The sequence below is a fragment of the Cynocephalus volans genome, chromosome 10, assembly GCF_027409185.1.
Source record: "Cynocephalus volans isolate mCynVol1 chromosome 10, mCynVol1.pri, whole genome shotgun sequence".
In the NCBI taxonomy this organism is placed as follows: Eukaryota; Metazoa; Chordata; class Mammalia; order Dermoptera; family Cynocephalidae; genus Cynocephalus; species Cynocephalus volans.
The window spans coordinates 107042509-107054702 of NC_084469.1; the positions used below are offsets into that span (position 1 = coordinate 107042509).

General features: G+C 37.6%; 1 pseudogene; it reads left to right on the forward strand.

Annotated features, from left to right (window-relative positions):
• Positions 1-9641: 9641 nt before the first annotated feature.
• On the forward strand, positions 9642-10582 carry LOC134387640 (olfactory receptor 7C1-like; annotated as a pseudogene).
• Positions 10583-12194: the final 1612 nt, after the last annotated feature.

The window sequence follows — 12194 nt, forward strand, 5'->3', positions numbered from 1 at the left end:
AAGTTTCACATGCTGTGAGGGGGAGATGGAGAGGGATGGAAGGGGTTTGGGAAGTGATAGGTCATGCAAAGGGCAAAAAGAAAGGTAAGGTTTGAAAGAATGAATATGCTAGTAATAAAAATAAAATAAGTAAAATAAAAATGAAAAAAAAAGAAACAGTAAGCAATAAATTTCATTTTTGTCTTAAAATTTTAAAAAAGAAGTTTCTTAGTCCAGAAATTGTTATGACAGGTGGTCTCATAAGCCATTGAATCAGTCTTTCACTCCCGAAAAGATGCCAATCTGTTAAACTGTGGTTAGCTTTAGGCACTGGTATTGCAGATCGGCTTCCACCAAAATCAGAACTCTACATAGAGTGAACAGTCAGATATTTAATAAGAAGCACTTCTATAAAAACAAAAGAGAACAATTGTTAATACTAAGAACAAATTATGAGCTCAAACTATAGACTTTTGTGTCCATAGGGCATCCAGTCAAGAAGATTTTAGATATCAGAGTCAAAGTATCTTCAACTGGTGCAGGAGCACACAGATAGATTTTTCCTGGTCTGAATTTCACATCAGGTGTCCCAGCAAATGTTCTGAAGAGTCCATACAGCAAGAGGCCCAAAGGTTGTTCAGATATAAGTTAAAATGTTAGTCTAGGTTCAATCCAGATAATAAAATCTCAAAAGCAATAGACAGCACTAGAATTTCATAACAGGTATGGTATAGTACTTTTCTGAAATGTAAATTTTCTCTCTCAGGTCTCCCATTTCTATCAAAGATATTTATGACAAGACTAATTCATTTGCCAAATAAGTCTAGTTTTTTTTTTACCTGTTCACATTCATAAAACTTTACAAGAATGGTGATTGACAATATTGGCTCTTTTTAAGTGGGTTTTCTGGGACTTTTCATAAGGAATCTCTGATTAAACTATTAAAAAGCTTCTTAAGACTGAGAGAGCTAAGACAAGGACTCGCAAGCAGGTTTTACTAGCAGTCCTTGGGTGTATTTCTCTCTTCTCAAGAAGAATTTCCAAAATATCTTAAAGATCCTGAGATGGTCAGAATGTGACTTTTTTTTACTTGCTGTCAGGCCAGAAACTTTTAAGAGAACAGAGTAACAGGCCATTCTTTTTCCAAGTCTGTTTGCTTTATAAAATCAACCTCAGTTCCTTAAATCTTTCTGCTCATACCTGAAAATATGACATTCCAGTCAAAGCCTTGGTAAAATAATTAGTGTTAGTAATTCTCCTGTTAAAAGAACAGATTTTTATTGAGATTCTGTAAACTAATATTGCCATAAAATAAGAATACTCATGAATAGTTTGCAGATTTTTGAGGGATCACATAGAGAGAAAAGTAAATGTTTCATTCTTGTTCACAAAAGTATACTTTATCAAATTGCTATGAAGCTATAGATAGCCCAAATGAAAAAAAATCTTATATCTGAAAAACAAAACAAAAAAATTAGCAATGTTTCAAGCAAAATGTAAAAAAAAATTCAGTTCATTATCATAAGAGTGAAAATGCCATCTACAAAATTAGAGAAAACATTTGAAAACTATACGCCTGACAAGGGATTAATATCCAGAATATACAAGGAACTTAGAGAACTTAAAAAACAAATAATCTAATTAAAAAAAATGGGAATAAGAGTTGAATAGACATTTGTCAAAGAAAGACATACAAATGGGCAAGAGGTACATGAACAAATGCTCAACATCAATAATCATCAGGGAAATGCAAATGAAAACCACATGAGATATCATCTCACACAAGATGAAATGGCTACTATCAAAAAGACAGAAAATAACAGATGTTGGTGAGGATGTGGAGAAAGGGGAACCACTCTACATTTTTAGTGGAAACACAAATTAGTACAGCCATTATGGAAAACAGGGTGGAGGTTTCTCGAACAATGACAGCACTTCCATATGACCTACAATCCCACTATGGCATATATACCAAAAGGAATAAAATCACCATGTTAAAGGGATTCCTGCACACCTAGGTTTATCACAGTTCTATTCATAATAGCTGATAGATGGAACAAACCTAAGTGTCCATCGACAAATAATTTGAATCTACTCAGCCATAAAATAAAAGTGAAATTATGCCAGCTGAAGCAGAATGGTTGAGCTTGGAGAAAACCATATTAAGTGAAATAATGCAGGCACACAAAGAGAAATACTGCATGTCCTCATTAACATGTGGGAGCTAATAAATAAATACATAAACAGCTGAACTGTTAGTAGGACAGAATAGAACTATGGTTACTAGAGGCTGGAAAAGGGAAGAGGTAGAGGAGATAGTGAGAGGCTGGTTAATGGAAACCAAACTACAGATATGTGGGAAAAACAAGTTCTATCAGTGGACAGTCAAGCCAGGCATTTGTAATTAACCATAATTTACTGCATGTTGTCAAATGACTAAAGAGAGAATATCAAATGTTCTCATCACAAAGAAATGATTAAGTTTAGAAATAATGAATATGCTAATGACTCTGATTATATACTCACACATTGTATACATGTACTGAAATATGATTTTGTGCCCCATAATTGTGTCAATCAATATATTTCCATGCAAAATTTTTTAAAAGAAGAAATCAGAAAGAGTGGTTGACTCTCAGTGTTGGGGACAGAGATTGAATTGGAAATTGGAGCCATGGGACTTTCTGGAATGATAGAAATATTCTATATCTTGACTGGGGTCCAATGGTTACACAAATAATTACATTAGACAAAATTTATCAAATTCTGCACCTAAAAGCTATACATTTAACTTGATGTGCTTTCTATCTTAATTCTGAAAGAGATGTTTCAGGAAAAAATAAGTTTAGGACAGAAGTCTGGTAATTTGGGATTCCCAGTAAGGTGAGTTAGCTTAATTGAAGTTTTACTTTATCATGGATAGCTGAAAATTGAATTTAATGAAAAATCTATGTGATCCTCTTTGTATATAAATCAGAAAGAAATGTGCACTCACTCACTGAAGAGTGTGATAAATACTGTGTTTGATTCTTTAACATACGAGCCCTCAGATGATGTGATGATTAATTTTAGATGTCAAATAGATTATGGAATATGTAGAAATCTGGTAATGCTACATTTTCAGTCGTGTCTATAAGGGTGTTTCTGGAGGAGATTAGCATGTGGGCCTGAGTGGTCTTTGAGTGAAGGATCCATCGTCAATATGGGCAGGCACCATTTAATCCACTGAGGGCCTGGAGAGAATAAAACCGGAGGAAAAGGTGAATCTCTCTCTCTATCTGCTGGAGCTGGGGTATACTCTTCTCTCCTGTTCATGGATGTCCAAACTCAAGAATCTTCAGCCTTTAAGTTCCAGGATTTACACCTGCTTCCCTCAGGCCCTTGGCCTTGGACTGAGAATCACACCATTGGCTTCCCTGGTTCTGAAGCTTCTGGAGAATCACACCTTTGTCTCCCAGACTTGGACTGAGCCATGCTAGCAGCACCCGGTATGCAGATGACCTATCATGGGACTCCTCAGCCTTCCATTCGCATGAATTACAGTCCCTGTAATAAATCTTGTCATATATTTATATACGTATTCTATTGATTCTGTCTCTCTTGATAGCTTCACTGACACAGGTGACATCAAATGATGTACTTCCGAAAGTGACTTTGCAATATGCAGTATAATGACCCCCCAAATGTGTTCATATCCCAATCCACAGAACCTTTGAATAAGTTTTGTTAAATGACAAGTGAGGAATTGAGGAGGAAGATAAAATTAAGGTTGTTTATCAGGTAACCTTATAGTAAGACCATCCTGGATGATCCAGGTGGGCCAATTGTAATCATAAGGAGCCCCTGAATGTGTGAGAGAGAAGAGGAAGAGTTGGAGTCAAAGAGATCTGAAGATGCTATGCTGACTTTGAGGATGGAAGAATGGCCATGAGTCCATTAATGCAGATGACATGTAGGAGCAGGAATAGGCAGGGAAATGGATTCTCCCCTAGAGCCTCCGGAAGGAATCTATCTCTGCAGACTTTCTTATTCTAGCCTAGTGAGACCTACTCGAGATTTTTGACCTGCAGAAATGTAAGAGAATAAGTTCTTTTATGCTAGTTTGTAGAAATTTGTCAAAGCAAAAACAGGAAACTAATACAGACATTTATCAATAACATCTTATTCAAGAGACCTGAAATTAAGTGTCTCACTTTATGCAGTTAGCTTCTGTGGGTTAAGAGCGTTTTGTCTATTGTGAACAGAGCTGCATTGAACATGGGAGTGCAGGTATCGCTTTGATATAAAGATTTCCATTCCTCTGTGTATATACCCAGAAGTGGGATAGCTGGATCGTATGGAAGATCTATCTGTAGTTGTTTGAAAAACCTCTGTACTGTTTTCCATAATGTTTGTACTAATTTACAGTCCCGCCAATAGTGCAGGAGCCTTCCCTTCTCTCCATACCCTTGCCAGCACTTGTTATTCACCATCTTTTTGAAGATATGGAACCAACCTAAATGTCCATCAATAGGCGATTGGATAAGGAAACTGTGGTATGTATACACCATGGAATACTACTCTGCCATGAATGAAAAAAATGAATGAAAAGAATGAAATTCTCCCATTTGCAAAAATGTGGATTATCCTGGGTAAACTTACATTGAGTGAAAAAAGCAAAGCACAGAGGGATAAATGCCACATGTACTCACTTATAAGTGAGAGCTAAGAAAGAAAGAAGGAAAGAAAGACCACAGTAGTGCATTAGACTTGCAGATGGAGAGAGCACACCTAGGGATCAAAGTGGAGTGGGGGAAACGAGGATGGGGAGGGAGGTTACATATAGTTGGGGGGATAATTGGTAGGGGACACGGGGTATAATCACAATTTGTGGTAATGGGCATGCTGCCAGGATGGACCTGGCCTTCACATCTTGGGCACGAGGGGTGACAACACTTTTGTATCCCATGAATATTCATAACCAATTTTAAAAAAGAGAGAGTTTTTGTTGAAATTCCATGTTAAGTCAAAGAGATCTTCAGTCAATTTGGGAAAGATGAGTATTTTTCTTTCCTTATTAACTGGCATAGAGTATTTCCCACTATGTAAGCTTAAATGTGGGTCTGATTACAAAGTATTAGTAAAGGAAAGAGCAATTTTTAGGAAGATGAAAGTCATCCATTCTACTTTGAAAATTTCATGCCCAAAATTCTACATTCTTTCAATCTCATTTTAATTCAAATGACCATTCCTTTCATGTTAGCCTCTCGAACTTTTTCTGAAATTCCCTTTAAACATAAAAGATGAGAACATAAATAAAACTAACACCATGAAATGCAGGAGGTCATACAAACACACATGCACGTATGTCTGTTACTCTTGAACTCTGCTTTGGACATTATTCATCAGCAGTGTGTGGGTTAAATATATATTCTAATTACCCAAAGCCAGTAAATACTTCTAACAATTTGTAGAAATATGTGCATAAGTAAAAACTGAAACTGGAGAAAAATAATAGTGAAGAAAATTATGGGGAAGAAAATAAAATGGAGCCAGGAATTATATTTACAGTTCTTATCATTACTCCTAAAATTGGGGGACAATTTTGCCTCTATGTGTCCTATAATGGTTTGAGGCATGGGGACAATAATTTATAAAATTGAAATTTATCATAACAATCACACATAAAACAACGTCTCAACAGAGCCACAGAACTTCCACTCATTCCTAATAAAAAGGCAAAAAAAAAAAATGTATATATGTACATATATCTCCATGATTCTTACAGGAGGATTACTAAGGGTGGTGATGAAAAATGTCCTCAACAATGCTCGGGTTGTGAGTGTGTCGAGCACTAAAGAGATATCTTCAAGCACACTTCTGAATTCAAACAGCCGTGCAACTCAACACACCGTGCCCCTGATATGTGTGGTGGAGTCACTCCAACATTAAACTCTGGACATGATGAATTATGCGATACTTCACTGAGTGTCTAGTGCACACTGACCCCACTACTTTTTACTTAATATAAAGCAGTAGGTCACAAAAAATTGTCACTTTGACAACATTTATTTTTACCTTTTTTCTTCAACATGAAATCACTTATAGAGGTACCTTTTTACACTCACCTGGTTTTCTAGACAGTAGGGCAATAACGATTTCTTCTGCTTCCTCAGCCAGTCTCATTAGATTGAGAATATTATTGCTCCCTGAGACTTAGGACCACACCCTGGAGCTGGGGTCATCCATGAGTCTGCATCTACCCCAGGATTCTGTGTGGACAGCTGATCTCTAATTCCTCTCAACACAATGACTTTAGTTGTCTACAGGTTCCTACAATGATGCTGAGGAGAGAAGTTACAGTGAAGACACTGGGGTGGTAAACTTTGCAGTTGGTGTTTTCAGGGGACCCCCCATATCTGTCAGTCAGGAACTAAGGACCCGAATGAGGAAGATCAAATGGTCCATCATATACCTGAGGAGGGAGAAAACCTCTCTTATGGGCAAATGTAATGCTCCTCAGAAGCCACGATTCATAGTGGAAGAGACACTGCAGACAGGGCATTGTCTTTTAAGGTGCCTCATAGACTTGGGGTATTCATGGTATTACGGGATTGTGTTAATTTGGCAGCTGTGCTGGTGGCACTGTGTTCATGCTTTTCAAAAGGGGAATCCTTTGAAAAATACATATTCTAAAGTTGTTGAAATATTTATGGATAAAATGATACGATTTCAGAGATTTGCTTTAAAATTATCCATTTGTGGGGATGAGAGAAACTGACCAATGTACAAATGAAGCAAGATGGGTAATAATCCTGTAGAACCGTTGATCCTGTAGAATCCTAATCATTAGATTTTTCTGTACTTTTGTATATGTTTGGATTTTCCATAATAAAGAGGTTTTTAATGGTCCCAGTGGGAGGGGACACATTCTTCTGACATCAGAGATATGCCCAAGAGGACAAAATTGAATGAAATGCTTCTGTTCATTTATGGTCCCCAGATTCCTAGCAGTTATATTAGATAGAGATTAGGAAATGTGTTTTAATGAGAAGCTATGAGAATTCAGGTTCTATAACTTAATAGACATTACACCTCTTGCCCTCACTGTCAGTTCAACAATCCAAGAAAAGAAGGAGACTCTTGCTTCTCAAACATCACCATGGTCCAGTAATCCATGCCTGACACCATCTCCCTGATGTCTATTGATTCAAAAAATATTTCAAAATAGTTTGTGTATAACCAAGAAGGAAGCCTCAGATTTAACTGCAGCCTCTTCTCTCTCCTCATTTCTCTTGTCCTCTGTTCATTCTGACATCATTTCTCCAGCCCTCTCCCACCTCATCAGGAGCTGTTTCTTTCCTGCTTCTGTCCCAGGTGATGTTGGGCTTTCCCTAGCATCTTACCCAGTGCCTGAGTCTCCTGCTCACTGTCTGGCCCTTGCACATCACAGGGACCTGGCTCCTCATTTACTTACACATGCAACAGGCATCCATGGCCTCCTTGAGCTGTCTCTGCAATGTGCGTGGATGTGCGCTCTCATCCAATGTGTTTCTAGGGAGACAAAATGAGGCTATTCAGCAGAAAAGTCAGGCACAGTTTCTGCAACTGTAAGTGTTAATGAATGTGATTTCCTGTTCATATCATCTCCTGATCACCTTCAATGAACGAGACCCTGGTCCATGTATGTTAATTTTTGTAACATTTTGAACAGGATATTTTTCCTATATGATGCATTTGTTGATTCCTGGAAATAGACAAGAAAATGAGGTGTTTGATTATTTTTTCCGTAGCCTTACCAAGTTTACTTGTTAGTGTGATAGCTTTCCAACTGACTTTAGATTGACAATTTTATCAATCTTAATATGAAATATACAATATGTATGCAAAATTTTGTCAGTTTTATCAAATGTGATCAATATGCTCTTACCCAAGGTGTGATGCTGTGATTGCTTTTTCTTCTGTAGTGACATTGCTTTGAAGTTTTTGAACAGTGTTGGGTAGAGGCCAGCTGGGCAGGTATATTTGCTTTCGGTGTAAGCATCGTGGAGGTTGTGAAATAAATTTGTGTCAAATCTGATATTAGCTGATTATCAATGAGCCTATTTTTATTACCCTTAAATACTCTTCTATTTACATTTTCAAAGAAATATTTCCATGCAGTATCTTTTGTATCATTAAGATGATCCAATTATATAGAGAGGATTTTTTCTACTCATTTGCTGGACCATAATAAAGCAATTACCAATATGAAATGTTCATTGCTTTTTTGGGTTGAATGCTACCTGGTCTTATCTTTAATATCATTGACAAATTGATAAATATATTTTATAGGTACTTTGAGTTTTTTTTCCATTTAGCTCATTAATTAGAGTAATGAGTGGTCTTTACATACTGCTTCTATTTTAGCAGGCTGCTGTCTTTGGTATTAGGGTTATTATAAATTCAGAACATCCATTGGGATTTTTTTTTTTTCATCCTGCTCCAAATAATTTTTGCAAATACATTTTGAAAGCTACAAAATACATACATTATCAATTATATAATTATTATACTATATACAATTATTAAAAAATACATTATTTTGCAAAAATATATATATTGCAAATAGGTGAGATTTCAAAATTAATAATTTGACATTTTTCCTTTCATGGGAGATAAATTTTGTTGATCCTGCAATTTTTTTTTTTTTTTTGACTATTGGTCCATCATTCTTTTTCATTACAAATCTTTCAAGTGTGTAGAAAATACCATAGCATTCTCATCATTTATGGAGTTTAAACATGGGCCCATGTCTTTGAAATTATTATTAAAATTATTATTATTATTATAAAAGTGTTTTTTGATGGAAACATAATTGATTACACTATCTGGTATGGAGTTGACTGTCAGAATAAGCATACAGTGTACGATGATCAAATTGATATTAATAGCATGTTCATTACAAATCTTAATTTCTCCTTGCGTCCCTTACCCAATTACTCCCTAAGCCCTCACCCCACCCCCTCTGTTACCTTTAGTAACTATTGGTCTGTTCTGTCCTTCTGAAAGTTCGTTTTACTGTCGTCTTTCTTCCTCTTTCTTTCTTTCTTTCTCTTTCTTTCTTTCTTTCTTTTTCTTTCTTTCTTTCTTTCTCTTTCTATCTTTCTTTCTTTCTTTCTTTCTTTCTTTCTTTCTTTCTTTCTTTCTTTCTTTCTTTCTTTCTTTCTTTCTTTCTTTCTTTCTTTCTTCTTTCTAACTCATACTTATGAGTGAGTACATGCAATATTTCTCTTTCTGTGTCTGGCTTATTTCACTTAACATAATTCTCTCCAAGCACATCCATGTTCCTGGAAATGGCAGAATTTCATTCTCTTTTAAAATATAAATTACAGAAGTAATTCAGAAGACATCTGAGATGACAAAGGCTCGCTGACCAGGTGTCAGGGGAGTTGAACAGATAAAACCAGCTTTGGGAACTAAATTAGGTTGGGGTCTAGGTTTCCATCTAGTGGAGGCAACCCAGGAGAAGATGGCAAAATTGGGAAACCCCAAATTGACAGACAGAACAGAAGAGACCACTAAGCAAACGCATCATCTCATCAATACATAGGGTTCGAGCTAAAGGTGACCACATTTCTGAGATGCCTGTTGGTGAATAATCATTCTTCCTTCTGCCTCTGTCTTGCAGACATTTCCTTTACATGGAACCAGAAAACCACATGAGGCTTCCAGTATTTCTCCTCCTGGGACTTTCTGAGAAGCCAGAGATTCAGTCTGTTCTCTATGGGCTGTTCCTTTCCATGTACCTGGTGACTGTCTTTGGGAACCTGCTCATCGTCCTGGCCATCAGCTGTGACTTCCACCTCCACACAGCCATGTATTTCTTCCTCTCAAATGTGTCCTTCTTGGACATCTGCTTCACCTCCACCACTGTCCCAAAGATGCAGCTGAACATCCAGACACAGAGAAAAGTCATTTACTCAGGCTGCATCACCCAAATATACTTTTTCACTGTTTTTGGACTTTTGGACAATGTACTCTGATGGTGATGGCCTATGATAGGTTTGTGGCCATTTGTCACCCCTCCACCCCCACCCATTACACGGTCATCATGAACAGCAGGTTCTGTTCCCAGTTACCTCTCCTGACCTGGCTCTTCGGTGTGCTGGTGGCCCTTGAGAGTTTTACCATGATGCGGGTTTCCTTCTGTGCAGTCACTGTAATCCCACACTATTTCTGTGAACTCCCTGAGGTTCTCAAGCTCGCCTGCTCTGATACCTTCATCAATACCGTTGTATTATTTATTGTGACAGGTGTTATGGGCTTTTTCCCTCTTGCTGGGATCCTCTTCTTTTATTCTAAAATAGTGGCTTCTGTCCTGAGGATCTCAGCAGCAGGACGGAAGTATAAAGTGCTTTCCACCTGTGGGTTTCACCTCTCGGTTGTCTCCTTGTTCTATTTAACCTGACTGGGAGTCTACCTCACTTCCACAGGGACACATACCCCTCAGACAGCAGTGTTTACCTCTGTCCTATACACCAAGCTCACTCTCATGATTAACCCCTGCGTCTGCAACCTGAGCAACAGGGACATGAAGAGGGCCCCGGGAAACATTGTATGCAGTGTGGCGACCTCTCAATGACAGCAACAATGACCCTGTGCCTGGACAAGTGTGATCAAGGACAGTGGAACAAGGAAGTTAGTGTAGACTCTGAGGTTTCTCTGACTGGGTTCAATGCTGCTGTTTTCCTTATCATGCTTATTAGCAATTTGTAAATATCCTTTTATAAGAAGTATCTTCAAGTCTTTTGTCCATTTTGTATTTGTAGTTTTTTTTTTTATTTTTGGAGAAAATTGAATTCTTTGTCAGATATATGTCTGTTACATGTATATGAGAGAGATGTATTTTATATTTATATATATTTTTTCTTTTTTTAATAATCATTGTCTTTCCTTTCCATTTTAATGATGGGGTCCTTTGATAAGTAGATTTTTTAAATTTAGTTGACATCCAATTTTTCTTTCTTCTTATTATTATCATTCTTTTCTGTAGATTAGAAATCTAGCCAAGATGTCACCAGGTTCTCTGCTCGGGGTCTCACGAGGCTGAAATCAAGTGGTCACCCAGGCTGTGTCCTCAGTGACAGCTCAGGATTCTTGTCCACATTCAGGTTTTGGCAGGATTTAGTTCTTTGTATTTGGAGGACTGAGGCCCCATTATCTTGCCAGCTGTTTTATGAGGCCCATCCTCAGATCCTAGGGGCTATCGTCAGGTTCTACACGTGTGGTTATGAACTGAGTGTTTGTGTCCCTCCCCCACAAATCGTATGTTGAAATGTAATCCCCAATGTGTAGATGTTTAGAGTCGGGGCCTTTGGGAGGTAACCAGGTCACGGGGATTGAGACCCCTGTGTTGGGGTTTGTGCTGCTAATAACAGAGGACTGAGAGATAACTTGCTCCTTTTCAGCCACAGGATGATAGAAGAAGTCAGTTGTCTGCAACTCAGAAGAGGGTTCTCAACAGAAACCACACATGGTGGCAGCAGGATTTCAGACTTCCAGTCTCCAGATCTGTGAGAAATCAATTTCTGCAGTTGATGAACAACACAGCCTATGGTATTTTGTTATAGAATCCTGAGATAACTAGGATATGGGATATCTCACAACATGAAACCTTCAACTATGAAAAAGAAAGAACTATGTAAAAACAGCAGCAGAATCTCTCCCACACTGTGAATCTCTTCCCAGATGGAGAGTGTGGTCTCTTTTAAGAGCTCACCTGGTGAGGTCAGGTCAGCCAGGATAAACTGTTTGGTTAACTAAAAGGGATTAAATTGAGACCTTAAGTACATGTGTGGTGTCCCATCCTTTTTTTAATATGATGTGCACTCTTCATGAGAGTTAAATCCAAAAATCTGCATTCAAGGGGAGGTGTTTCTTGTATGCATATGACAGGAATAGGAGTCTTGGGGTCCTCTCAGAATTCTGCCTCACCCCATGTTAATGAACTACGTGATTGTTAAGATGCCATTTCTCCTTAAACTGATGTATAGATGCGGTGGAAACCAACCAAAAATTCCCACAAGGTTTTTCTTTGGGTATAAATTGACAACCATTTCTAATAGTTCCCAGAAATGCAAAGAGACTGCAACAGCCAAGAGTTTTGAAAGAGAATAAAGTTGGAAGTCTCACACTACCTGATTTCAAGACTTAGTCTAAAGGTACAATAGCCAATGAATTGTGTTATTAGTGTA